The 26,774-nt window shown below is 44.8% G+C and overlaps 1 protein-coding gene across 6 annotated transcripts in view; it reads right to left on the reverse strand.

Moving 5' to 3' along the window:
- The window catches only part of palld (palladin, cytoskeletal associated protein), a 570,384-nt gene that overhangs the window by 61,157 nt on the left and 482,453 nt on the right, over positions 1-26,774 (reverse strand). The window contains exon 1 of one of the 6 annotated variants that reach the window (XM_087974140.1): positions 17,142-17,288. The exons of the other annotated variants lie outside the window; for them this stretch is intronic. The gene's annotated coding sequence lies outside the window, so the exon portion shown is untranslated. Of the gene's footprint in view, positions 1-17,141; positions 17,289-26,774 lie in introns of those variants that run through there. 6 annotated transcript variants of the gene reach the window in all.

The raw sequence follows: 26,774 nt of genomic DNA on the forward strand, positions 1-26,774 counted from the left end.
TAGAAACGCCTATTGGTACGGGCAGGAGGACACTCGGCCCATCAGTTCTGTTGCTTAATGACAATCTTCTGCTTTTTCATGTCCATGCACATCAGTTCGATCCAAATAACCATCCAATACCCTCCTGAATGCCTCAATTGAACCTGCATCCACCACATTACTAGGCTGCACACTTCAGAGCCTAACTGCTTGCTAGGCGAAAAGGTTTTTCCTCACATCACCCTCACTTTGTTTGTGTGCCACTGTCAATCTATTCCCTCTCTTGTTTTTACTATTACAAGCGAAACAGCTTCTCCTGATCTACTCTACCCAGCCCTCTTATGATTGTGAAAACCTCCATCAGATTTCCTCTCAGTCTTCATCTCTTCCAGGAGAACAGTCTCAATTTCTTCAATCTAAATTTCTCACTCCTGGAACAATTCTTGTAAATCGTTTCTGCACTCTCCCCAGTGTGTTCACATCTTTCCTGTGATTTGGTGCCCACAACTGTACACATTACTCCAGCTGAGGTCTAACTAGTGTCTTATATGGGTTTAATATCACCTCCTCGTTCTTGTACTCTCTGACCCAATTAATAAAGCTAAGAACTCTATATAGAATCAAAGAAATGTACAACATGGAAACAGACCCTTCGGTCCAACTCATCCATGCTGACCAGATATCCTAACCTAATCTAATCCCATTTGCCAGCATTTGGCCCATATCCCTCTAAATGCTTCCTATTCACATACCCGCTCAGATACCTTGTAAGTGTTGCAATTGTACCAGCCTCCATCACTTCCTCTGGCAGCTCATTCCACACACACACCACCCTCTGCATGAAAAGGTTGCCCCTTAGATCCCCTTTAAATCTTTCCCTTCTTACCTTAAACCTCTGCCCACTAGTTTTGGACTCCCCTAGCCTGGGAAAAAGACCTTATCTTTTTATCCTATCCATATCTCTCATGATTTTATAAACCTCTATACGGTCATCCTTCAGCTACAAATGCTCCAGGAAAAACAGCCCCAGTCTGTTTAGCCTCTCCCTGTAGCTCAAATCCTCCAACCCTGGCAACATGCTTGTAAATCTTTTCTAAACCCTTTTGGGCAGTATTTCAAAAGTGGCCTAACCAATGTCCTGTACAGTAGCAAGATGACCTCCCAACTCCTATACTCAATAAAGACAAGCACACCAAATGCACTACCCTGCCTATCTGTGACCCCACTTTCAAGGAGCTATGAACCTGCACTCCAAAGTCTCTTTGTTCAGCAACACTCCCCAGGACCATACCATTAAGTGCATAAGTCCAGCCTGATTTGCCTTTCCAAAATGTAGCACCTTACACATATCTAGATTAAACTCCATCTGCTACTCCTCGATCCATCGATCTGTCTGATCAAGATAGCATTGTAAACGGAGGTAACCTTCTTCGCTGTCCATTACACCACCAATTTTGGTGTCATCTGCCAGTTTACTAACCATACCTCCTATGTTCACATCCAAATCATTTATATTAAATAAAAGTGGCGAATATGTTTATTAACTACTCTTTATCTGTCCTGCCACCTGCAATGATCTGTGCACATATACACTCAAGTCCCTCTACTCCTGCACTCTCTGTGGAATTGCACCCTCTATATTTTATTTTGTCTTTCATTGTTCTTCTGAAGCCCTTTCACCTTCTTACAACTTTACTGTCAGCTCAGTACTTTTGTCATGCACTTATTTTGGTCATGTTAAAAGGTTACAGAAGCAAAGTCCTTCAATCAGTAAATTAATCACACGTTGATAATGTGTATTATTGATGTTGCTAAAGTCATAAATGTTATCTGATACAGTTCCCAATGCTTCATCAGAACAGTGTACTGTATCAACACTATGTTAATTATATGCTATACAGACCAAGGCCTATGGTCTAAACAAGCACATTAAAAAGGATACCGTTGACTCTAGACTTCCATGACCAATACATACACAGGGGCAAGGCTACATAATCATTCCTGAAGACCAATTTTAATTTAAAATTCTCGATGTTTCATATCTATTTTGATCTTTGTTACAGTGACCATCTAAGGGGGCTATCATATTTTACACGGGTTTGATTTAGTTTCAATTGATAATATTAAAAAACATGAGTGCTGGGAAACAGGGGAATTAGATGAGAGGAAAACATATATAATGTTGTGATCCAAGGGTAAGAAACTAACAAGAAATGACTTTCTGTTCAGTTTCACAATTTACACAAACCTAAATCAAAACAATGTCTCATTTTAATGTCTGGCAATTCAGGAAATGCCGTACTGCAGGTATTACCACTAATGCAGCTTTCCATCGGTACTGCATTGGTATTACCCTCACTGCAGCTCTCCATCAGTACTGCATTGGTATTACCCTCACTGCAGCTCTCCATCAGTACTGTATTGGTATTATCATTACTGCAGCTCTCCATCAGTACTACATTGCTATTACCCTCACTGCAGCTCTCCATCAGTACTGCCTTGGTATTAACCTCACTGCAGCTCTCCATCAGTACTGCATTGGTATTACCCTCACTGCAGCTCTCCATCAGTACTGCATTGGTATTATCATTACTGCAGCTCTCCATCAGTACTGCATTGGTATTACCCTCACTGCAGCTCTCCATCAGTACTGCATTGGTATTATCATTACTGCAGCTCTCCATCAGTACTGCATTGGTATTACCCTCACTGCAGCTCTCCATCAGTACTGCACTGGTATTACCCTCACTGCAGCTCTCCATCAGTACTGCATTGGTATTAACCTCACTGCAGCTCCCCATCAGTACTGCATTGGTATTATCATTACTGCAGCTCTCCATCAGTACTGCATTGGTATTATCATTACTGCAGCTCTCCATCAGTACTGCCTTGCTATTACCCTTACTGCCGCTCTCCATCAGTACTGCACTAGTATTACCCTCACTGCAGCTCTCCATCAGTACTGCATTGGTATGACCCTTACTGCAGCTCTCCATCAGTACTGCATTGGTATTACCCTTACTGCAGCTCTCCATCAGTACTGCACTGGTATTACCCTCACTGCAGCTCTCCATCAGTACTGCATTAGTATTATCATTACTGCAGCTCTCCATCAGTACTGCACTGGTATTACCCTCACTGCAGCTCTCCATCAGTACTGCATTGGTATTATCATTACTGCAGCTCCCCATCAGTACTGCATTGGTATTATCATTACTGCAGCTCTCCATCAGTACTGCATTGGTATTATCCTTACTGCAGCTCCCCATCAGTACTGCATTAGTATTATCATTACTGCAGCTCTCCATCAGTACTGCACTGGTATTACCCTCACTGCAGCTCTCCATCAGTACTGCATTGGTATTATCATTACTGCAGCTCCCCATCAGTACTGCATTGGTATTATCATTACTGCAGCTCTCCATCAGTACTGCATTGGTATTATCCTTACTGCAGCTCCCCATCAGTACTGCATTGGTATTATCATTACTGCAGCTCTCCATCAGCACTGCATTGGTATTACCCTCACTGCAGCTCTCCATCAGTACTGCATTGGTATTACCCTCACTGCAGCTCTCCATCAGTACTGTATTGGTATTACCCTCACTGCAGCTCTCCATCAGTACTGTATTGGTATTACCCTCACTGCAGCTCTCTATCAGTACTGCATTGGTCTTATCATTACTGCAGCTCTCCATCAGTACTGCACTGGTATTACCTTTACTGCAGCTCTCCATCAGTACTGCATTGGTATTACCCTTACTGCAGCTCCCCATGAGTACTGCATTGGTATTATCATTACTGCAGCTCTCCATCAGTACTGCCTTGCTATTACCCTTACTGCAGCTCTCCATCAGTACTGCCTTGCTATTACCCTCACTGCAGCTCTCCATCAGTACTGCATTGGTATTACCCTCACTGCAGCTCTCCATCAGTACTGCATTGGTATTACCCTTACTGCAGCTCTCCATCAGTACTGCATTGGTATTACCCTTACTGCAGCTCTCCATCAGTACTGCATTGGTATTACCCTCACTGCAGCTCTCCATTAGGACTGCATTGGTATTACCCTCACTGCAGCACTCCATCAGTACTGCATTGGTATTATCCTTACTGCAGCTCCCCATCAGTACTGCATTGGTATTATCATTACTGCAGCTCTCCATCAGTACTGCATTGGTATTACCCTCACTGCAGCTCTCCAATCGGTACTGCATTGGTATTACCCTCACTGCAGCTCTCCATCAGTACTGCATTGGTATTACCCTCACTGCAGCTCTCCATCAGTACTGCATTGGTATTACCCTCACTGCAGCTCTCCATCAGTACTGCACTGGTATTACCCTCACTGCAGCTCTCCATCAGTACTGCATTGGTATTACCCTTACTGCAGCTCTCCATCAGTACTGCACTGGTATTACCCTTACTGCAGCTCTCCATCAGTACTGCACTGGTATTACCTTTACTGCAGCTCTCCATCAGTACTGCATTGGTATTACCCTTACTGCAGCTCCCCATGAGTACTGCATTGGTATTATCATTACTGCAGCTCTCCATCAGTACTGCCTTGCTATTACCCTTACTGCAGCTCTCCATCAGTACTGCACTGGTATTACCCTCACTGCAGCTCTCCATCAGTACTGCATTGGTATTACCCTTACTGCAGCTCTCCATCAGTACTGCATTTGTATTACCCTCACTGCAGCTCTCCATCAGTACTGCATTGGTCTTATCATTACTACAGCACTCCATCAGTACTGCATTGGTATTACCCTCACTGCAGCTCTCCATCAGTACTGCATTGGTATTACCCTTACTGCAGCTCCCCATCAGTACTGCATTGGTATTATCATTACTGCAGCTCTCCATCAGTACTGCACTGGTATTACCTTTACTGCAGCTCCCCATCAGTACTGCATTGGTATTATCATTACTGCAGCTCTCCATCAGTACTGCCTTGCTATTACCCTTACTGCAGCTCTCCATCAGTACTGCACTGGTATTACCCTCACTGCAGCTCTCCATCAGTACTGCATTGGTATTACCCTTACTGCAGCTCTCCATCAGTACTGCATTGCTATTACCCTCACTGCAGCTCTCCATCAGTACTGCATTGGTATTATCATTACTGCAGCTCTCCATCAGTACTGCATTGGTCTTATCATTACTACAGCTCTCCATCAGTACTGCATTGGTATTACCCTCACTGCAGCTCTCCATCAGTACTGCATTGGTATTACCCTTACTGCAGCTCCCCATCAGTACTGCATTGGTATTATCATTACTGCAGCTCTCCATCAGTACTGCCTTGCTATTACCCTCACTGCAGCTCTCCAATCGGTACTGCATTGGTATTACCCTCACTGCAGCTCTCCATCAGTACTGCATTGGTATTACCCTCACTGCAGCTCTCCATCAGTACTGCCTTGCTATTACCCTTACTGCAGCTCTCCATCAGTACTGCATTGGCATTACCCTCACTGCAGCTCTCCATCAGTACTGCATTGGTATTACCCTCACTGCAGCTCCCCATCAGTACTGCATTGGTATTACCCTCACTGCAGCTCTCCATCAGTACTGCATTGGTATTACCCTTACTGCAGCTCTCCATCAGTACTGCCTTGCTATTACCCTCACTGCAGCTCTCCATCAGTACTGCATTGGTATTACCCTTACTGCAGCTCTCCATCAGTACTGCATTGCTATTACCCTCACTGCAGCTCTCCATCAGTACTGCCTTGCTATTACCCTCACTGCAGCTCTCCATCAGTACTGCATTGGTATTACCCTTACTGCAGCTCTCCATCAGTACTGCATTGGTATTACCCTTACTGCAGCTCTCCATCAGTACTGCATTGGTATTACCCTCACTGCAGCTCTCCATCAGTACTGCATTGGTATTACCCTCACTGCAGCTCCCCATCAGTACTGCATTGGTATTACCCTCACTGCAGCTCTCCATCAGTACTGCACTGGTATTACCCTCACTGCAGCTCTCCATCAGTACTGCACTGGTATTACCCTCACTGCAGCTCTCCATTAGGACTGCATTGGTATTACCCTCACTGCAGCTCTCCATCAGTACTACACTGGTATTACCCTTACTGCAGCTCCACATCAGTACTGCATTGGTATTATCATTACTGCAGCTCCCCATTATTACTGCACTGGTTTTATCATTCTGGATTATGTGCTTCTCTACTGAGTCAGTGTAGTCTCAAATCTCAGTGAACCCAGCTCTGAGACAGGAGTTTACTGTCTCCACGTCTGCCTCTGAGTCATGGGGTTGTGGCAAATCGAGTAACCAAACCAGCACTGACTTCTTGTCAAGTCCAGACAGCGAGCTCAGCTGTTGATCTTGGGTTCAATTTACACAGCACTCCTTATCGGTGATGAGAAGCTTTATCAATAAAACAGCCAATTCAACACTCAAAGAAAAGAATTATTTAGTGCGGAGTCTTAACCCCTTCAGAAAATGGTTATTTACAGCAACAGAAAATATTTCACCACATAGAATTGCTAATCTGAAAGGATGTGTTGGTACCAGGCTATTGGTTTTGAATTCCAAATCAAATTCAATCAAAACATTGCAGGTTCGTCGACCAGACAACAAATAGTTTGACTAAATTTCCAACAGTATACCACTGCCTTCATTTATTCACTTATAGACTGGAAAGGCGAATGTTCATTGCATGTCCCTAATTGCCCTTAAGAAGTGTTGGTGAACCGTCTTTACAATTTCCTGGGCTGTTTCACAGAACAGTGAAGATTCAAACATATTCGCTTTGGGGCCCAGTGGTTAGCACTGCTGCCTCACAGCACCAGGGACCCCGGTTTGATCCCACCCTCGGGTGACTGTCTGTGTGGAGTTTGCACATTCTCCCCCATGTCTGCGTGGGTTTCCTCCTGGTGCTCTGGTTTCCTCCCACAAAGATGTGCAGGTTAGGTGGATTGGCCAGGCTAAATTGCCCACAGCGTGTTGGCCAAATGGATTGGCCATTGGAAATGCAGTGACAGACCAGGGGAATGGGTCTGGGTGGGATGCTCTTCAGAGGGCCGGTGTGGACTTGTTGGGCTGAAGGGCCTGTTTCCACACTGTAAGGAAATATATGATTTGGATTTGTATAAAGGTCAGCCGAGGTAAGGATGACAGATCTCCTTCATTAAAGGATATTGAATGATCATTACTGTTTCTAGATTTTATTATGGTAACTATACCAACTATCACTGCTCATAAGAAGCAATGCAAATAAATCAGGATGAGAATATATTGAGAATTTGAAATCTCCCTCAACTGCACTTTCCACTTTCCTATCATCTTCAAGAACATGGCAGCAGATACTTGGGAACACTACCAAGTCCCGTCCATGTCACTCACTATCCTCATTTGGAAATATAGGGCTGTTCCTTCACTGCTGCTGGGTCAAAATCCTGGAACCTCCTCCCTAACGACACTGAGGGTGAACCTGTACTCCAAGGACTCAAGAAGGTATGTTACCACCACCTTTTTCAGGGCAGTTAAGGATATAGGGCGATAAACGCTGGCCTAGCCAGATGTGCCTTCATCCCATTAACAAATTAAAGAGAAAATAAGATGGGACCAATGGACAGCCAAGAGGTTGGAAACAATGTAAAATACGAAGGCACTGAATTGTGGAGTTTAGAGAAGACAGGACGACAACAAAATGCTTCTGCAGATGGGATGCTAAATATGGAAGATGGAGATGTGATTGGATTGAGGGACCTGAGTAGGAAAGGCAGAGAGAAAATCAAAGTTGAGCAAGTTCTCTTAAAAGGTGAGCTGAAGAGATAAGCAGGAAAAGCTTCCTCATGCAAAATGAAGTCCTGGATGTACTCAGGCAATTAGAGGTTTCAGGATGGGGATGAGATTTGTTTTGGTTTGGGAAGTGATATAGAGTGGGGCAGAAACACTCAAAGAAAAGAATAATCTAGTGAGAGTGCTAGCCTTTTCAGGAATGGGTCTGTACAACAATAGGAAATATTTTACCACATAGAATTGTTCATCTCAAAGCACGTGTTTGTGGTAGGCTATTAGTCTTGAACTCCCTATCCAGTTCAATCACGATTTGGAGATGCCGGTGTTGGACTGGGCTGTACAAAGTTAAAAATCACACAACACCAGGTTATAGTCCAACAGGTTTATTTGGAAGCACTAGCTTTCGGAGCAACGCTCCTTCATCAGGTGGTTGTGAAGGAGCAGCGTTCAGAAAGCTAGTGCTTCCAATTAAACCTGTTGGACTATAACCTGGTGTTGTGATTTTTAACTCAGTTCAATCAAAACATTGAATAATAGCAGACTAGACACAACTAGTAGTATGACAGGATGTCAACTTGAGCAGTGAGTCTAGGTAGGATGTTCTTCAGTGGGTTGGTGTGGACTCGATGGGCTGAATGGCCTGCTTCCATATTGTGGGTATTCTATGATTCTACGATCAGCCACGTGCTAACTGAAAGGGGGAGCAGGCCAAGGGGATGAATGGCCTATTCTGGCCCCTGGCCAGGAATGATCCTTGCTCCTGACCTTTGCAAACATCAGAGTGGTGATACGTTCTGGCCAAAGATAACTCATGGTTTAATTGTTTTGTTACTTTAAGCTTTCAGTGAGCGTGGAAATAAGGAGGGAAGGAAACAAAGAAGGTCTATTTATACAGCACGTTTCAGAGGAGTTCACAAGACAACAAATTATTGCTGAATAAGAGACATGCTGTTGCAGCTTTTCATCTTGTAGCTCTCAGGACAGAATTGCAAGAACACCAAATCTCAATGGGGAGAACAAGCAAACAGAAAGAACATGTGCAGGCTTTGCATAGTTTGCCACTGAACAAAAGCTTGGGGTCCACTATTGATGGGCGGCACGGTGGCACAGTGGTTAGCACTGCTGCCTCACAGCGCCAGAGACCCGGGTTCAATTCCCGCCTCAGGCGACTGACTGTGTGGAGTTTGCACATTCTCCCCGTGTCTGCGTGGGTTTCCTCCGGGTGCTCCGGTTTCCTCCCACAGTCCAAAGATGTGCAGGTCAGGTGAATTGGCCATGCTAAATTGCCTGTAGTGTTAGGTAAAGGGGTAAATGTACGGGAATGGGTGGGTTACGCTTCGGCGGGTCGGTGTGGACTTGTTGGGCCGAAGGGCCTGTTTCCACACTGTAAGTAATCTAATCTAATCTAATCTAATCTATTCCCTGCCACCTTTCATATGGCAGCACCTACATCAATCAGAGTCCACCTGCCTGGTTTAAATTTAAACAATAGTGTGGTATAGTTGTGTGTTCCCTGGTGTATTCTTCCGGGTAATACCTCAAACAATCAGCATTCTCTTTTCATGCATTGTTGTTCTCCTTGAAATTTGGTATTCTTGCGATTCAGTCCTGATCAGTGCTAATCGAAGAGAATTTGACAGCTTTTCTCTTTTTTCATAATTCCACAATTTCTGCACAATCAAACAATAATAAATAATTACAATTATGGCTCTGACGGCAGTCAGCTGCAATAAAATTTCATAATCGGACCGGATACTATATCCTATTAGTTGCATTGGGATAGCCATACTGAGAAATTTACTTTGATATTCACTAGAAAACAACTTTCAGTGGATAGCAATAAAATTTGTGACTAGATGCAATGCTGATGAACTTTGCTAACTAGCATTTTTTTTAAAAGGCATCAATTTACAGCATGTTATAAAAGCCTTTCCTGTTCGTACATATTTTCCAACCACAATGACAGTGGGCACTGCAATTGCAAATTATCACCAACTGTCTGAGCTTCCTGACAGCAAACATCAGCTGGAATCCATCAACAATTTGCCGTCTTTATGCCAAAAAAAGCTTAAATTTTCAAAACCGCAGGGCCCTTGTTCCGTCCTAGCACTGATAATGCACAGCATTGATGAGTCCAGTGCGAGCCTGTGGATTGAGTCATAAAACAGGCCCTTCAGCCCATCAAGTCTGCACCATGAAAACTATACTGCGGCCTACACCAGGCCCACTTTCCTGAACTAGGCCAACAGCCTCAAATGTTATGACACTCCAAGCGCTCATCCATTTTTTTAAATGGATTATGAGGTTTTCCTCCTAAACTACACTCCCAGGCAGTACATTCCAGACCCACACTACCCTCCAGGTGAACAGGTTTTTCCTCAAATCCCCTATAACCCCTTGCCTTTGACTTTAATATTATGCACCCTTGTTCTTGCCCTTTTGACTAAAGGAAGCAGCTGCCCTCTATCCACACTGTCCATGCCCCTCATAATCTTACACACCTGAAGCAGGTCCCCCATCAACCTGCTCAGTTCTATAGAAAACAACTCAAGCTTATCCAGCTTCCCTTCAACACCAAAATTCTCCATCCCAGGTAGCATCCTGGTGAATCCCCTCCCCACCCCCCCCCAGTACAATCACATCCTTCCTGCAGTGACTAGAACTACACACACTGCTCCAGCTGAGACCTCATTACAGTCCTGTATAGCTCCTACATGACCTCCCTCCTCCATGCTTCAGCTGATAAACAGCAGTGTCCTGAATACCCTCCTATTAACCTGTCCTGCCACCTTCAGGGCTTTGTAGGCAATAACCTCCAATATCCCTCTGTTCCTCTGAGCTTCCTGGTATCTGCCATTCATAGTGTGTTGCTTCTTCCAAAGCGTATCCAAACCTCACATTTACCAGCATTAAATTCCATCTGCAACCAAAACTGATGCAATATTACGAGAGTGGATCACTTACAGGTCTGTTAGCCCAGAACGCCTCCTCTCTGTGACAGCAACCCAATTAGTCCCACAGTCTCCTGGTCTTTTACTTGGGCCTGCAGTTTTTTTTTAAATATCCCTTTCACCTTTGGGTTCCGAACAAAAGCCAAACCAGACTACTAATAACGTTGGCTCTGTTTCTCTCTACAGACGTTGCCAGACCTGCTGAGTTTCTCCCTCGGTTTCTCTTTCAGATCTCCAGCATCCACAGCATTTTGTTTTTTGTGAAGATTCCCTCATTCAGCCTTTTTATTGATTACTTTTTTGGGTGGGATGTGGACCTTGTTGGAGAGGTCTGCATTTACTACCAATCACCAACTGCCCTTGAGAAGCTGGCGGTGAGCTGTTCTCTGGGACCGCTGTGGTTTTTGGGGTACAGGAATACAACAGGGAAGGAGAGCCAAGATTTTGACACAAGGTCAGTCACCTCCAGGATGATATGTGGCTTGCAGGGGAACCTCCTGCCCTCGTTAGTGGCCTTAGGCTTAGAAGGTGCTGTTGAAGGAGCTGCTGCAGTTCATCTTGTAGATGCTAGGCACTTCTAGCCTTGCTGGTGATGGAGGGAGTAAATGTTGAAGGTGGTGGATGGAGTGCCAATCAAACAGTAGCTCTGTCTCAGATGGTGTAAAACCTCTTGAGTGTCGTTGGAGCTGCACCCACCCAGGCAAGTATTCCATCACAGTCCTGACTTGTGCCTTGTAGATGGAGTCAGTAGGTGAGTTACTTAGCCTGGTCTGATAAAAAAGTAATCTGTTAGCCATGGCCTAGTGGGTCACACTCTTGACACTAAATCAGAAAGTTCAAAGTTCAAGCCCCACGCCAGAGACCTGAACACAAAACCACGGCCAATACCTTAGTACGGTACTCAGGGAGTGGATTATCTTTTGGATGAGGCTTTGAATTAAAAGATACTGTTCCAAAGTTCCAAATAATCGTTGACTAGACGAGATGATTTGGTCATTGTCACATTGCTGTTTGTGAGAGCCTAAGAACAAAGTATTTGACTGACACATTTCCTGTTTTACAGGAAACAACTTGGGAGATGGATGTAATATTATAGCTGACTCAGTGACACCAGATCACACGCTCCAGGCAGGCTGCAACAAACATGCCTTTTTAAAACTGTAGACAGAAATGAGAAAGCACTTTTTGAAACCAGTTTATGAGGATTGCTACGTGATTTGAAAGTAAAGGAATTCAATAACTCTGCCTGTGTAGCTGTGCTCCAGCAACGTGCTGACAAACTGGAGCTGAGGGGTTGTTTGAAAGTGAAGCTGACTGGTTTATCAAAGAGGGACCAATTATCAATGACAAAGGTCCTTTGCCTGACAACAGCTATGTGATTGGCTGTCAGGTAGCTGACCAGGTTGGGCTATGAGCAAGACATACAGAATTATTCCAGCAATAAAGTTTCAACTTTGATCTCCAGCATCTGCAGACCTCACTTTCTCCTATGAGCAAGACAGACAGAAGTTAGTTCAGACCAGAGGAGATCTCTCAGTTCTCTGCAGTATGCCACTTTAAACCTGAAGAAAACCAGCTTATCTCTCCTTCAGCATATACTACAATCTGTAAGTTTGAATTTGATAAGTTACAGACTTTTCATAAGTGACCCAGCCACCCTGTGCCTCTTGAAAGCAAGGAGAAACATTTGCAAAAAGGAAAGTTGAGGATAAACCTTCAGATCAGCAAGAACTAACCCAGCAGATCTGGTGAACAAGGACCAGGGAACTGTTTTACCAGTTTTCCCTTTGCCAATGTGCACTTTACCCCCTTGTTTACGTTTGTGTCTGTGTGCTTGTGCTAGTCCGTGTTTGTGTATGTTTGTATGTATCTGCGTATGTCTCCTTAAGTGTTTGTGTGCGCATGTGTGAGTTGTTTATAAAGGGTTCAGAGGTTTAATTTGCAGAGTTGAATTAATTCAGTTTAATTATTTAAATGTAGCTAGAATTGAACAAACCTGATCCATAATTTCCATCAATCTGAGTCTGAAAATCAGATAGTGGGTCTTGATTTCCAGTGCCTTACCCCAGTGAAGGGTAACAATACTGTATATCAAAACAAAATCTGAGGTGTGGCCAAAACTTACAACACGCCAACGTTTTAAATAGGGTGGAATTATGAGAATGTTGAAAGGGACTTTCCAAATTAGACTGTATGCTTGGAGTTTCCCTCTCCAGCTGTGAAAGTTCATCCTATGGGTACTCAATATTCAAGATATGCATCAGCGAGCTGTTCAACTCTAGAGGCATATCACAGCCAGCGTTCAGCTTGTACACCCATGAGCCTTTTGTCACTAGGTAGCAGTCGGCTAAGGCTGTTGCAGCAGTGATGGCTGTGTGATCCACTCCTCCTGGCCATTGCAGCCTCGTGCTGCAGAATGTGGTCTGCTTCTGGAGCTTCAGTGACTTGGTGGGTCCGGCGGCCAAACTACCCTGACCTGCACATCTTCAGATGGTGGGAGGAAACCCGAGCACCCCGAGGAAACCCACACAGACACGGGGAGAATGTGCAAGCTCCACACAGACAGTTGCCCGAGGCTGGAATCGAACCCAGGTCCCTGGCGTTGTGAGGCAGCAGTGCTAACCATTGAGCCACCGTGCCGGAATTCCAGAGGCTTCAGTGTTGGCTTTCTGCAGCAGTGAAGAATGTGAATTAAACAAAGATGGACTTTGTCTTAAGTTTTTTAAATTTATGATTTCTGCTATTAATATAGGTACCAGAATATAGTGACTAAAACACTTCTCACTGTATCTTTTGCAAAAAAACAAGTGACAATAAATTACTATTAAAATTTTTAAAAGTACAAGCGCTGTTATAGTGCTTTGTGGTACTGTCTCGGCAACAAGGAATGAAGACCCCTCTTATGTCAATTAAACACATCCACTAAATCAAAACCCTACAACACTGAATGAGGCTATTTAGCCCATTATACCTGTACCGGTGACTTTAAACAGCTTTCCAATGAAGCCATGTGTTTAGGCAGTGTTTCTCACAACCTTTGGATGTTTCAAAGTGCTTGACCATCTCTGTTTAAAGACAGTCACCGGGGCGGTGTAACAAGTGCAGGTTCCCACGCGCTACAGCGAGCAGATCATCTACTTTTCTTCTTCCTGCGACGTTTCCGAGGGAGGAGTAGCAGATAGGAGTAATGCCCCCTTCTCCTCTCTAAAAGAATGCCGTGGGATCCTATATACCCAGCTAAGGAGGCAGGCAGTGCCCCAGTTTAATGCCTGGGGACCTCAGACAGTGCAGCACTCCCTCACAAAAGCAGTAACGTGGCAGTCTCCAATCTGAGGAAGGGTCACTGGACCTGAAACATTCATTCTGATTTCTCTCCACAGATGCTGCCAGACCTGCTGAGCTTCTCCTGCAATTTCTATGTTTGCTTCTGATTTACAGCATCCACAGTTCTTGCACGTTTTCCTCTCTGTCCTTGTGCTGGGAGACCTGGAGTGTGATTCGGACCAGGAACTTTCGAATTCAAAGGCCATCCTGCTACCACTGAGTCAGTACAAACTGAGTGCCCCCAATGTCTGCTCTTTCCCCATTGCCCTTCACTCTCTTTTTAAGAACATTTATCCAAGCTCCTTTTGAGAATGACTCAATGATCCTGCTCTCACCACCCTTTCAGGCAGCACGTTCCAGATCACACAACGTGCTGCATAAGAACAAAATTCTCCCCATCTCTCCTTTGGCTCACCTGCCGAATGACCTTAAAAACCTGGTCCTCCACTGACTGATAGATACATATTTGTAGATATTAAAGGCATCGAGGGGCATGTGGAGGACATGGGAAGACGCTGTTGAGATAGAGGATCAGCCATGATCATGTTGAATGGCAGCGCAGGCTTGAAGCACCTAGTCTTGCTCCTAGATTCTATGTTTCTCCCAACAGTGGCAGCAGGTTCAAGTGATTTATTTACTTCCGCACCCGGAGGAGATGAGAGTACTAGAGCTGGAATTCCCCCTTTTAAAATGATAAAGACCTGCTTAACCAGGATCGCTGTTGCTACTTCCTCCAAATTGATCCTATTATTTTATTTGGTAAAAGGAATTGGAACGTGACCCTGAGAGCCAAAATAAATAGTGCCAGCCATAGAGATGTACAGCACAGAGACAGACCCTTTGGTCCAACTCATCCATGCTGACCAGATATCCTAAATTAATCTAGTCCCATTTGCCAGCACCCAGTCCATATTCCTCAAAACTCTTTCTATTCATGTACCCATCCAGATGGGGCAGTGATTATAACATTGCATCTGCCTTCTAGAACAGGGAGGGGGGTGTGTGCACATGCACACAATCTTTTCTCAGGAGTTGCATAAGTGGGTCGTGAGTCTTTGGGACACTCTTCTTCAAGAAGCTAATGCTGTGAATACTTTTAAAGCCTGAGGTTGATTGATTCCTGTAAAGCAAGTGGGTGAAAGGTTATCAGGGTAAGCAGCACTGTGGAGTAATCAGATCAGATTTACCATCATCATAGTAAATAGCAGAACAGGGCCTGAGGAGCCGAATAGCCTACTCCTCCACCTTGTACCTTTTTGTCCTGAAGGTAAGGGGGTAATAGTGACGACATTCATCATAAGCAACATCGGTTGTGGTGTTAGAAAGACTCCAAAGAGAGATGTAACAGAGTAGACCTTATGCTAAGTGTGCAGAACAACCTTGGCTATCTGAACATCAATTATCCGAATTTCGGGTTATCTGAACAAGATCTCAAGGTCCCGTAAAAACGCTATCCATTATCCGAACAATTCGTTGTCGAAACTCTCAGTTATCCGGACAAAGTACTCCATACCCGTCTCTTTCGGTTAATCGAGATTGTTCTGTATATGGTTATTAGAATGTGAATGAATAGTTAACTGAAAAAATACTTCCAATTCCATGAAACCTCTCTTCAGTATTAAAGTGTACCCAACTTCATTGAAGACGACCACCATATGACAGACTGAGATCTCAATTCCCTTATCTAAAACTCTTCCCACTTCCTCTCAGGATACTCTTTAAGATTCAACTCCCTGATTAAGATTTGGTTGCCTGTCCAAACATCTCTTTTCTGTGGTCTGGGACTGAATTTTCAATGCAGGAACCAGACGGCCCCAGATGAATCTGGGGGTTCCAGCCCCTTTCGCGGTGCCATCTTTCAATGCTCATGCCTTCTTTGACCAGAAGGCAACCTGGGCATTCAGATGGATGCCCCAAGTGTCGCCAGGCCTCCCTGGAGACAGGCAGACAGCTATATAAATGCAAGAGAGTATTGACAGGGAGGAGACACCCCCAATCTTTGACATTCACAATGGCCTGAGGCTCAATCTATGCATCTCTGTTAATCCACCATCGCGCAGCCTGACTCATTTAACCCCTGCACGCACTGTGCATTGCATGATATGGCAAGTCTCGTCAGGTAAATATTGTCAAGTTTGGACTACGTCAAATACAAAACAAAGGACTAAATACAAAAGAGACAGAGAGAGAGAGAGAGAAAGAGAATTCACATACTGCATTCATCACCCAGTATTGAGTCAGCCGAGTTGGCTGTACTCAGCTCCACAGTGTGATTGTAACCCTCAACGTTCAGCCACCATCCCAAGGTCGAGACGAGACTGACCCACCGTTCTTGGCTTGAATGTGCTTTTTTCTACATTCATGGAGGGTATGTTGGGCCTGGCCTCATTCATTTCACATCCTGAATTGCCCTTAAAATGAAAGGCTTGTTGGCCACTTTAGCGGGCAGGTGAGAGTCAACCAAGTCACCATGGGTCTGGAGTCATGTGACGGTCAGACCAGGGAGGGACAGCAGATTTCCTTCCCTGAATGATATTCATAAACCGGCAATTGACCGTCTTTATGGCAATTGACGATAGTCTTATGGTTATCATTGACTGAGACCAGCTTTTAATTCTAGATTTATTGATTGAATTTAAATTCCACTAAGTACTGTGGTGGGATTTAACCACTGTCAGCAGAGCATTAGCCTGGGTCTGGATTTCTGCTCCAGTGGCATTAACTGTGATAAATGAAGAACATTTTGAAAATCACAGGATCTAACTGAGCTTCCTACATGATCTTAACTTAAACCTCGTCCCTTGTGTCTAATTAGTTAAAAAGTAGGGGGAGGGAATTTAATGTGGAGTCGTTTGGCTGTGCAAAGATGTCTGAGATTATTTAACAGATAAATATTATGAACTTATTTGGCTAAAACGCCTCTCATTTAACCCCTGTACGCACTGTGCATTGCATGATATGGCAAGTCTCGTCAGGTAAACATTGTCAAGTTTGGACTACGTCAAATACAAAATAAAGGACTAAATACAAAAGAAACAGAGAGAGAGAGAGAGAGAGAGAGAGTGAGAGAGAGAGAGAGAGAAAGAGAATTCACATACTGCATTCCTCACCCTTAATTCAGCTCCTCATCTGGATTGCAGGCATGGTAATAGACACTGAACGGAGGTTGTAGTCAGAGGCTGGGAAATTCAGATCCTGCTTGGTCAGATCCACAAGCAGTGTGTCCCCAGTCACTGGGGCTCTTTGCAGAAATGTACCATCCCACAGGCATCTCATTTAAATGCTAAAGAGATTGGAAGTGCTCAGGCACTGATGACAGCTGATTTCCAGTAAATACTTTCCAGAGAAATGCAATCAAATTTCCCTTCACCACAAGGGAAGAAACCCATCAAAAGTCTTATTTCTCATTCAATGCAAATAAAAAAAAACATTACCCCTCCTCTTTTCCCTAGGCCACTTTGTAAAACTGTGCTTTGATTCGCCAACTAAGGAAACTGCCTCTTTTTCTAATTCTTTAAAAGTATATGGGGGTGTGACTGGCACTTATTGCCTGCCCTTGAACTGAGTGGCTTGCTGGGCCATTTCAGGGGGAGGTTTGCTCTGCATCTGGAGTCACAGGGGGTTGGGGGAGGCGAGAGCCTAGTGGTATTATCGCTCGGCTGTTAGTCCAGATACTCAGCTAATGTTCTGGGATCCCAGGTTTGAATCCTGCTGCAGCAGATGGTGGAATTTGAATTCAAAATACAAATATCTGGAATTTGACCACAAATCCGTTGTCAGAAAAACCTATCTGGTTCACTAATGCCCATCAGGGAAGGAAATCTTCTGCACCCAAACCTCTGCCCCCACCTTCACCTGCAGCTGCCCCCTTCCCCCACCTTCAGTACTTGAAATATTGACCTCTCCACCTCCTGATGCTGCCTGACTTGCTGTGTTCTTCCAGCCTCCTGCTTGTCCTGACTTGGCCTACATGTGACTCCAGACCCACAGCAATGTGGTTGACTCTTAACTGCCCTCTGAAATGGCCCAGCAAACCATTCAGTTGTCCCGATCACTACAAAGTTGCTTTGAGGGCAAGTGGGGATGAGCAATAACTGCTGGCCAGCCAGTGATACCTCCATTCTACAAATGAATAAAATACAATGTAGGTCAGGGCATGGAAAGACAGCAGATTTCCTTCCCGAAAGGGCATTAGTTGGGTTTTTATATCCATGCATCACCAAGGGAAGATTAAAATTTCAGATTTCGTTTTTGAATTTATGAACGAGTTGAAGTATTAATGAATTTGAACCCATGTTCCCAGATTATATTGTGGGCCTCTCAATCACTAGGTCAAGGGCATCAGCATCGCTCACCATAACATATGTTTCATATATTAAGATCATTTTAAAAAGAAACCCAATCATAGGTGTTTTACGTTGCAGAAGGAGATCATTTGGCCCTACTGCCAATCTCCTGCTTTCCCCCATATTCCTGCGTGTATTTCCATCCAAATAACCATCTAATACCCTCTTCAATGCCTCATTTGGATCTGTCTCCACCACATTTTCAGGCAGTGCATTCTCGACCCAAAGTTACTGGGGGATAAAGTTTTTTTCCCACATTATCCTTGCTCCTTTTGCACACCACATTAAATGTAGGCAAAGCAGTTTAAATCAGTAACCCAATTAACAAATTAACAAAACACCTCTTGATAAACACACTACTCATCAGGGTTACTGTAACAAGAAAAGCCCCAAAAATCAAAAAGGGAACCGGGTCCAAAAATCGTCAGTGGGGTAAATAATGCACCCCTGCCCCTGTGGAGCCCATCTATGGTGAGAAGCTTTGAGGGTACTGGTGCACACTACATAGTCCCTCGCCAAGACCATGATAATGGTACTGCCATTGTCCCTGGGCAAACAATGTAAAAACTGCAAGCTACACATTCAAATCATACCATGGCGGATGGTTCAAGTTGAATTCAATTAAAATCTGGAATTAAAAGCAGCCTAACAGGGACTATGTAACTATTGTTATAAAAACACGCATGGTTCACTGATATCCTTTACTGCAGGAAACCTACTGATGGCCATTGTCCAATGCTTGCAATGCCCATCTAATTCACTCATGACCTTCAGGGAAGGAAACTGCTATCCTTACCTGGTCTGGCCCAAATGTGACTCCAGGCCCACAGCAGAGTGGTTGAATTACCTCTAGATAATTAGGGACAGGCCATAAATCATAGAATGCCCTACAGTGTGGAAGCAGGCCATGCTTCCCATCTAGTCCACACTGACCCTCTGAAGAGCATCCCTTTCAGACCCAAACCCCCCTACCCTATCCCTGTAAACTGCATTCCCCATGGCCAATCTACCTAACCTGCAAATCCCTGGACATTATGGATAATTTAGCGTGGCCAATCCATCTAACCTGCACATCTTTGGATTGTGGGAGGAAACCCACTCAGGTACAGGGGGAATGTGCAAACTCCACACACAGATTCGACTGAGGCAGGAATCGAACCCAAGCCCCTTGGTGCTGTAAGGCAGCGGTGCTAACCACTGAGGCACCGTGCAACCCCTGCCCCCAACACTGACACCCGCTGTGCATGAACAAATAAAGAAGAGAAAGTCAAAAACGGCTTTGACAGCATGTCTCTATCTTTCCCAGCAACGCTCAGGTTCTGCACCACCAAGTGAAAAGACTTTGGGAATTTGTTCAGCTTTGTCTGAGAAACGCTGCAATGGAGTTCAGGCTCCCCCCTGCCCCAAACCCCGAACCTCTTCAGTGCCACTTTGGAACTGATTTTCTGCACACAAAATGCAGCCTAACCTTACCTCCACCAGCCCCGAGTCAGCCTGTATTAAGAGGGGCTGCTTGTCTCCTGCGAATATTTGCCAAGAGTCTAAAGAGAGCTCCCTAACAAACTCTTTAAACAAACATGGAGAAACTCAGCATCTGTGGAGAGAAAGTAGATTGAATGTCTTGAGTCCGCTGTGACCCTCTTGCTTTAAACACTATAAGTGGCTTCATCACAACAGCAGGCAAGCTTCCAGTGCAGGAGTTAGTGTCCCTCGCTCTGTGTCCGAAAATCAGGGTTCAAGGCCCACCATGCGATTTTACAGAGGAGTGTTGAAACACATTCAATCAGATTGGGATCCATCCTGACATCCCACTCCATCTCCTCCCATCCTCACGGCAGCTCCCTGGGGTTGGTCACTGAAGCTTGTGGGTTCCTCTTTGTTTTGGGTGACAGGTCTCCTTCCTGACCCTATTGGACCCATCACAACTCTGCTGCACTCTGATTCAGAGGGACCTACATCTCAACACTAGAGGCAGCCGAAGGCAAGCACTCCTTATCACAATCCGAAACAGAAATTGCTGGAGAAACTCAACAAGTCCAGCAGAGAGTGAAAGCAGTGTTAACATTTCGAGCCCAGTGACCCCAGCATTCACATTTCTTTGTTTTATTCAAGCATTCCTGGTGTGTGTACATGAGAGAGTGTGTGTGTGTGTGTGTGTGTGTGTGCGTGCGTGTCTGTGTGTATCTGTGTGTGTGTATGTCTATATGTGTATGTGCATGCAAGAGACAGAGTGAGTGAGTTTGAGTGAGAGAGTGAGTGTGTCTGTGTCTTTGTGTCTGTATGTGTGTGTGTGTCTGTATATGTATGTGTATGTGTATGTCTGTTGTGTATGTGTGTGTCTGTATATGTGTGTGTGTCTGTGCTTGTGTGTCTGTATGTGTATGTGTGTGTCTGTATCTGTATGTGTGTGAGACAGAGTGAGTGAGTTTGAGTGACAGAGTGAGTGTGAGTGTGTGTGCATGTGAAAAGTGAGTATGACTGTGTGAGAGTGTATGTGTGTGTGAGAGAGAGTGAGTGAGTGAATGTGTGCGTGAGTGAGTGAATGTGTGTGTGCGTGTGTATATATGTGTGTGTAAGAGTGAGTGTGTGGACTATTTATAAAAACAGGATTGTTCCTTTAATGAGTTTAGGTAATGGCCTGTATTTAAATACACACACAAAGGCACTCACACCTGCTTTCTTTTGACAGTTGCACATTCCAACACATCCACACATTCCTCAAATTCAGCCCAGCTCCATAGGTGCACATGAAAATAACAGCCGCCTCATCCTCAGCAATGCTTGTGTCAGTCAGACATTGAAAAGCAGCATACCCGAGATGCAAAGGGCAACACTGGAAGTAGAAAGGGTACATGAACGCTTTAGCCTACAGACCCTTCATCAGAATGACTCAACATCTCCTGTAATGACAGGACCGAGGAATCAGAGGAATAAGACCACTCAGCCCCTCAGACACAGTCTGCTCATTTAGTGAGATCTTTGGTAATCTATATACCTCAATCTAGGTACCTACTTTGACTCAATAACCTTGGCTGGCCAAAGGTGCCTGAACTGCTGTGCTCTTCCAGCACCACTGATCCAGAATCTGGTTTCCAGCATCTGCAGTCATTGTTTTTACCTCGTTGATTTTAACCCTACTGCGAATCCTCTTGCAAGGATGCCTGCCTTGAAGAAGTTTTCCTCCTCTCTCTACAAGAATCTCAGGGAGTCTCTCTCTCACTGCAACTCCCAGGTCATTTCCTCAGCCCTGAAGCTCTTCAACCATGTCCTGAAACAAACTCGACTCTATGCCACTCTCTCCCCACCCCCACCCTCCTCTAGCTTATCTCTCCACGCTTCAGGCTCTCTGCCTTTATTCCTGATGAAGGGCTTTTGCCCGAAACGTCGATTTTGCCTGTCCTCGGATGCTGCCTGAACTGCTGTGCTCTTCCAGCACCACTGATCCAGAAAATGGTATCTGAGTGAGCTCTCTGAATGAGTTTTTCACTTAATGCCAATCTCTCACTTTCTCATAACACTGTGCATTCTTCCACTTCAGATAGGTTGTCCCTAATTATCTTAACAAGTCCTTTGTTCAATCTGATAAGCAGCCATCAAACTTAAACTTCAATGTTGAAACGTGTGGTCCTTCCTCATCCGACATAGATTTTTCTGTATTTCCACACACGTCATCTACTGTGTCAGTTCCTCTTGGTGTGGCCTCCCCTACAGGAGACATCCTGGGGAGACAGGATGCCAACTTGCAGAACATTTCAGAGAACATCTCGGGAAACACGCACTAAACAACCCCATCGCCCTGTGGCCGAACACTTCAACTCCCCCTCCCACTCCTCCAAGGACATGCAGATCCTAGGCCTCCTCCACCACCAAACTTTAGCCACCCGTCGCCTGGAGGGAGAATGCCTCATCTTCGGGCTTGGGACCTTCCAACCACATGGGATCAATGTGGATTTCATCAGTTTCTTCATTTCCCCTCCCCCCACCCTATCCCAGATCCAACCCTTCTTCTTGAACAGTCCATCTATCGCATTCCCACCTATCCACTCTACCCTCCTCTGTGACCTATCGCCATCAACCCCCACCTTCATCCATCTATCGCATTCCCAGCTACCTTGCCCCAGCCCCACCCCTCTCCAATGTATCTCTCAGCCCCCTTAGACCATCCCCACATTCCTGATGTAGAGCTTATGCCCGAAACATCGACTCTCCTGCTCCTCGGATGCTGCCTTACCTGCTGTGCTTTTTCAGCGCCACCCTTTGTCAACTCTTACTCTCCAGCATCTGCAGTCCTCACTTTCTCCTATATTCATATAGGACACTAATCTCAAATGCAATTTAATACTAAAACGTTACTGTTGTCTTTCTAGAAGCTAGATTTCCTACTGCAAATCTGCTGCATTTGCCATGTCATTTGTTCATCTCCCCAGACTATAGTTTGCAAACTCTAAGCTTGTTAGAAATGAAGACGCTGGAACTGTCTATCGTTTCCACCTCCAGGGTGAGGTTTTGTGACTCTCGGAAAGGCCATATTCCCAGAAGTCACTCTCACATTACAGACCACATGGGAATTCATTCATTTCGCATATCAGCCACAGAAAAGGATCGACGCTTTCATTACAAGGGCAGACCATTTCAAAAGAGGGACTTCGGACTGAGAAAAGGAGGAATGTCTTCACTCAGAGGTCGGTGAATCTTTGGAAATCTTTATCCCAGAGGGCTGGGGAAGCTCGGATGTTAAGCAAGTTTAACGTTAAGCTTAGATACAGTTCTGAATACCAATGACATAAAAGGGATAGCATGGGACAATATAAGTGGAAATGGATGAATCACAGAAGCATGTTTGTGCAGAAGGAGACCATTTGACCCATCATGCTCTGACCTGTGCCCATCTGAGTGTCGATCTCTATTGTCTATTCCCAGTCTCTTGCCTTTCCCTGCTCGCCAATTCTAATAAACGATTGGCCATGATCATATTGATAGCAGAGGAGACTTGATGGGCTGAACTGCCTACTCCAGTTCTTTTGTTCCTATTTTCCTGCATGCCAACTGCCCACATAACTTGCAGGGAGCCAATCAGCATTGAGGAGCAGTGTCCCTCCCACTCTCTGGATCAAAAGGTTTGGGCTCAAGTCCTGCCCATCACAGGGTTGTGTTGAGATATGCTCAGGTGGATTAAATAGCGACTATGATACCTCAAATGCCTCAGGCAAGTTTTCTTAATTAATCAGCACATAATTCACTGGAAAAGTTGTGACGACATTGGACAGATTTGTGCGAAGCAAGAATGGTTCCAGGAATGAGAAACTTCAGTGATGAGGATAGGTTAAGATTGAGCAGGTCTGGAGGGTTTGGGTTACAAGGCAAGGCTGGATAATCTGGGACTTTCTTTTCATTGGAGGCTGAGGGGTGACCTTATAGAGGTTTAGAAAATCATGAGGGGACATGGACAGGGTAAACAGACAAAGTCTTCTTCCGAGGTTAGGGGGTGTTCAAAACTAGAGGGCATATTTTTAGCTGTGAGGAGAAAGAGTTAAAAGGGACCCAAGAGGCAATTTTTTTGCTGCTCCGTATGTGGAATGAACTGCCAGAGGAAGTGGTAATGCAGGTACAGTTGCAACATTTAATAGACATGTGGATAGGTACATGAATAGGAAAGGTTTAGGGAGACGTGGCCAGGGAAATGGGACTGGTTTAGTTTCGGAAACTTGGTCGGCATGGACAAGTTGGGCCGAAGGGTCTGTTGCCATGCTGAATGACTGTAAGTTGGGAATGTTCTCCTTGGAAAGAAGACTGAGAGGAGAGTTAACAGAGGGTTTCAAAATCATAGATAGGGAGAAGCTGTTCCCATTCGTAAAAGAAACAAGAATAACAGGATATTGATTTAAAGTGAAATGCAAACAGAGCAAGGGTGATGTGAGATAATAAAACTTTTTCACTCAGTGAGTAGTTAGGGTTTGGAATGTACTGTCTGGAAATGTCAGGGAGACAGCTTCAATTGAGGTATTGGATGCCTATTTGGATAGAAATTGTGTGCGGGCATATAGCGAAAAGGCAGGAGATGGGCACAAGGAGATGCTCATTTGAAGAGCTAGTGCAGGCATGATGGGCTGAATAGTCTCCTTTTGCACCGTATCAATTCTATGAACAAACAAAAGGAAAGCATTTCCATTCACATAGCACCTCACACCACCACAAGGCACCCAACAAGGCAGACAACCAATGAACGTATTTTAAAAAGTGTCTTTGCTGCAGTAATAATGGAAACTGGACAGCCAATTTGTGCATAGCAAGCTCCCATCGGAGAATTATGAGATAGTGACCCGTCTATCTGTTTTTGTGACACTGGTCGCAGGGAAATCTGCCCTGCTCTTTTTCCCAACAATTCCACCCGAGAGAGCAGAGGGCTAGGTTGATGGGTTTAACATCCAATCGGGAGACAGTGAGGTCTGCAGATACTGGAGATCAAAGTTGAGGGTGTGTGCTGGAAAAGCACAGCAGGTCAGGCAGCATCCGAGGAGCAGGAGAATTGACATTTTGGGCTATTGTCCGAACTTTGATTGGATTCCTGATGAAAGGCTCCGGCCCGAAACGTCGATTCTCCTGCTCCTCGGATGCTGCCTGATCTGCTCTGCTTTTCCAGCAACACAATCCCAACACTTAACATCCGATTCCTCAGACAGTGTTGTGCTGTCTCCAATCAATGGGCAATGAATGTTTATGTAAACTTTTTAAAATATTTGCTCTTTCAGGGGATGTGGGCTTCAACAAGAAGGCCAGCATTTATTCCCTGACCCTAACTGCCTCCTGAACTGGGTGCCTTGCTTCACAGAGCAGTTAAGAGTCAACAAATTGCTCTGGGCCTGGAGTCACACATAGACCAGATCAGGTAAGGAAGTCAGATTTCCTTCTCTGAAGGACTTCACTGAACTGGATGGGTTGTTATAACAATTGATGAGAGTTATCACAGTCACCATTGCAGAGTTATTTTCTGAATGAGGAGGTGGTGGCCAGGTCATATTGTAGCTAGACTGTTAACCCAGAGACCCAAATAATGTTCCGGGGACCCGGGTTCAAATCCTGCCACAGCAGATGGTGGAATCCTAGTTCATTGAATACCTGGAGTTAACAGTCTAATGATGACCATGACCCACCTAATGATGGTTAACAGTCTAATGATGAGCTGAAAATGTGTTGCTGGAAAAGCGCAGCAGGTCAGGCAGCATCCAGGGAACAGGAGAATCGACGTTTCGGGCATAAGCCCTTCTTCAGGCTTATGCCCGAAACATCGATTCTCCTGTTCCCTGGATGCTGCCTGACCTGCTGCGCTTTTCCAGCAACACATTTTCAGCTCTGATCGCCAGCATCTGCAGTCCTCACTTTCTCCTCAACAGTCTAATGATGACCATGACCCACCTAATGATGGTTAACAGTCTAATGATGACTATGAATCCATTGTTGATTGTTGGGAAAGCCCCATCAGGCTCACTACTATCTTCTCGGGGAGTAATCTGCCATCCTTACCTGGTCTGGCTTACATGTGACTCCAGACCGATAGCAATGTGGTTGACTCTTAACTGCACTCTGGGCAATAAATCCCGCAAATGAACAAAGGGAAAAGGAAATTGATATTCCACCACCTGCAGTGGCCCAGGCCTCTGGGTTACCAGTCTATGCTTGCTTGGTCCAAGCTTTTGGGCCATTACCTGCTGCTGCTTTATCCTGAGCTGTCTGCTGTTGTTGGGGGTTGGTTTTTCAATGCCTTGCACCCTCAGGAAAGGGATAAGGAGTCAGGTCAGCCATCTCCTCTGACTAGGATGGGCATTGAACCTGGTTCGCTGGGACTATTCTGGACTGCACAGTAACAATTCAAACTAAACAGTCCCGTAAAACTTTGATGTCACACTTACAATCTGTAGATAAATAGAAATGTAGAAAATAGGAGAAGGAGTAGGTCATTTGGCCCTTTGAGCCTGCTCTGTCATTCAGCCTGATCATTCAACTCATCCCAAAGGATATAATAACCCTTTTTGGGTGCAAAGGAATTTTAAAATAAATATCAGGAGTTAAGAATCAGCTGAGTGTAGCTTCTGATTGTGATGATTGACTGTGACTTTAGAAGTATCTGTGGTCTGGACAACACAAACAAATTATTCTGTTGGAAAAAGGGGTATAATTATTTATTCTTCACCTATTAGCACTGTCTACAGTAGTTCCCAATGTCCTAATTTCTTCCAGCTCAGCCCCATCACTATTTAATGGTCCATTATTGTCAAGGTGCACATAGGAAAGTCTACTCCTGTTGGGTGTGACAGCTCTATATATACATAGCTGCTGCTTCCATCCTCAGTATCAGTCGTAATAGATCCTGACTCCACAAGTGCGTGTCTCACAGCTGAA

This window comes from Chiloscyllium plagiosum, unplaced genomic scaffold, assembly GCF_037043375.1.
Source record: "Chiloscyllium plagiosum isolate Xiang-an unplaced genomic scaffold, Cpla_swu_hap1 HiC_scaffold_2, whole genome shotgun sequence".
Lineage (NCBI taxonomy): Eukaryota > Metazoa > Chordata > Chondrichthyes > Orectolobiformes > Hemiscylliidae > Chiloscyllium > Chiloscyllium plagiosum.